The 2,912-nt window shown below is 34.8% G+C and overlaps 1 long non-coding RNA gene across 1 annotated transcript; it reads right to left on the bottom strand.

Annotated features, from left to right (window-relative positions):
• Positions 1 to 1,330: 1,330 nt before the first annotated feature.
• Positions 1,331 to 2,217, bottom strand: LOC145799161 (uncharacterized). Its single transcript, XR_014341173.1, has 2 exons — positions 1,916 to 2,217; positions 1,331 to 1,545 (listed from the first exon to the last, which is right to left on the bottom strand). It is a non-coding gene; the product is annotated as an uncharacterized LOC145799161 (long non-coding RNA).
• Between the last annotated feature and the right edge of the window lie 695 nt (positions 2,218 to 2,912).

Here is a 2,912-nt window from a genome sequence, read left to right as displayed (position 1 = left end):
TCCATGCAGCTCTCACTGCTGGAAAAACGACTTTTAGCGGCGTTTTTATATGTATGAAAAACGCCTCTAATTCCTTTAGTGACGCTTACCACCAAACGCCAAGGACGCGGCCGTCGCTATAAGTTTATGACGCTTTAAAAACGTCGTAAAATTAGTATAGGCGGCGTTTATAAAAACGCCGCTAAATATGGTAGCCAACATAACATGATGTCACACAGGCATTCAGCGACGCTTCAAAAACGTCGTAATAGCCTTTTTTGTTATTTTAAAAAATAACTATAGTGGCGTTTTGAAAAACGCCGCAATAGATTTTTTTCTTTTTTTTTTTTAAACTACTAATTTTGTAAGATTTAACTTTAAAAATATACCTGTAAAATAGCAATATTGAATAAAACTTTGTACAGACATATATTTCTATGAGATTACTATTCCCTCACATCTATAATAGGATCCAATACAACATCCTTCAAGAAAAAAATCCAATAAGTTCAATCCCAACATCATTCTACCTGTGTATGTTTTATCTTGGGCAAAAGCATTAAATAGAGAGAGTATAATATCTACAAAAAAGCTCATCATCAACAATCCAGTAGAAATTAAAAGAAACAAATGCCAAAGGAATGAAATTACATCCCGTCAAATGCATTTAAATTGTTGAACATTTCTAGGACACTTGAGAGGATGTACAAAGAACCTACAAATCTCTGTTGTGTTTTATACAAGTGCATGAATCAATCACAAAAAGAAAAATAAAATAAAATCTGTGATTTCTCATATCAATGTCTTCAATTTGGAATGTTCACCATCTCAGCTTGGCTGGGAAATACTGTAAAAAAGTTCACTAATTAAGAATGCAAAAAATCAAGATAAAATTCGAAAAATAGATGTGCAAAGAAACTAGTCACAGAACTCATAAGATGCTCCTTGTGAGTGAACTGTTCTGTAAATGGTTTCTACACACCTAGTTTCCTGACTAGTGTAGTGCTCACCTTCTCAATAAGAGAAAGATAGTATGGCTTGACCTTCTCGACATCAATGCGCACTTTGCTCTTACTATAGAGGTCATATTTGCTGCTTAAATTCGAGAAAGTTTATGCAAAACAGTAAACTTTGTTAGTTATATTGGCATAACACATGAAATTAAAAACAAAATGCTAACGAACAGTATAGAACATGCAAGGTGTAATGTCATTATTACACTTTTTAATGACACACTTGCCTTATCGAAGTTGGAGAAATGTATGTTTGAATGAGGAGTGCATAGAAGATGGGGAATTTATGAATAGAATTGCCAGAATCAAGAAAACTACAGACCACAAATTCCACCATGTGCAAACGAAAAAGAAAGAAACTCACATTCATAATTTTGCTTACACAACCACAAAATAAATTAATATGAATGTCATACACAAAACCACTTGGCTCTCATTAAACATCATCTCATACCTCTGAGCCGCTCTGTGAGGATCCATGACAAACAAGAATTATCCGATTACTGGTTTTTCTGCCTCCAGAATTTCCAGCTGCAATAGGTGAATTTGGGGTCTGCATCAATTACAACAAAAATTATGTTCTGCGCTCCAAGGCAACCTACACTACAGGGCAACTAAAGCCTATGCTAAGTGCTCACAGTAAATGGGTTCTTTACCCTAAAAATTTAGGCATTCAACATATACTAGACCACAACTCTGATGAACAAAATGCTTAATGATCAATACCAGCCATTTTGTAGGTCAGAAAAAAAGATTCAATGTCATAATGTCATTACAGATATTGTTGATTGATTGAAGCAAATTAGATACAGAATTTGTCAGTTCCTGAAGGGAATAGACAACTCAATGTCATTACTGCATTGAAATTATAAAGATATTGTTGGATCACCCTTTAAGTAATATTGAAGAATGAATAGGGATACCTGATTTAAGCGATTAAGACATATATATGGAGACCCACCCTCTAGTCGTGGGGTGAAATCCAGCACACTCACACCACAATTGCTCTGCAGTAAAATCCTGAAATACTCGGTGCCTAAGCCTGATAAATGGGAAGAAGCAACGAAGGAAAAGAGAAGAAACTACATTCACAAGGAAAAGAGATGTTGAGAAATTAAGCTAACTTGAAAGGAGTACAGGTCAATTTCCCTCATATCAGAATCAGTAATAATCTCCTCCTTGCGAGCACTCCAAATGATTTCAGCTGTTCTCTTCGATCTATTCAGTGGACTGAAACAAACAAACCCATGTGGTCAATTGACTGTGAAGAATATGAAAGAATAAATTCTTGCTCATCACTCAAGAATCAACTCAATATGAATTTGGGTGTCATATAAAGAATGGATTGAACCATTCTGTTGTACATAGTATCAAAATTCAACAAAAAAAATTAAAGCCATCATCACCAAAAACAAATAATTTTTGGCTCCCATTTTCTAGAAATCAAATTGTAGCTCAAACTGCCCATTCTCTAACAGGGACCAATTCTTCATGCAACAGTAAAAGCTTCAGATGTCAAGTTTGACAAAAGATGACAAGCAGCGATAGCATATATCCAGAAGAAAAATGCTATCTCAAAAGCCTTTTGGAACAGTATGAAATGCATCAAGAAAAGGACAATGGGGGGCCGATGGAACCAAAAATGATTATCTGAAGGTTGCACTACTAATTCCCCTTCAATTGCAATGTGTTTCTCTGCAACCTCGTGAGCTAACTGGGTGATTACATGCTCCAGCTTAGTTCCCACAGCAAGTAGAAGCTGAAAAGTAAATTTTAAAAACAAAAAAATTTAATGAATAGAAGCGATGAAATAATAACTCAGATAAATGTAATATTAAGTTTCATATTATGTTCATTCATCAGTATGCATCTCAAATGAAATTGCAATGAGAGCAAAAGACAAATTTTGCACAAGGATCA

The sequence above is a fragment of the Camellia sinensis genome, chromosome 9 (assembly GCF_055761805.1).
Source record: "Camellia sinensis isolate YWXY chromosome 9, ASM5576180v1, whole genome shotgun sequence".
NCBI classification, from domain to species: Eukaryota; Viridiplantae; Streptophyta; class Magnoliopsida; order Ericales; family Theaceae; genus Camellia; species Camellia sinensis.
This window is presented reverse-complemented; position numbering and strand designations above follow the sequence as displayed.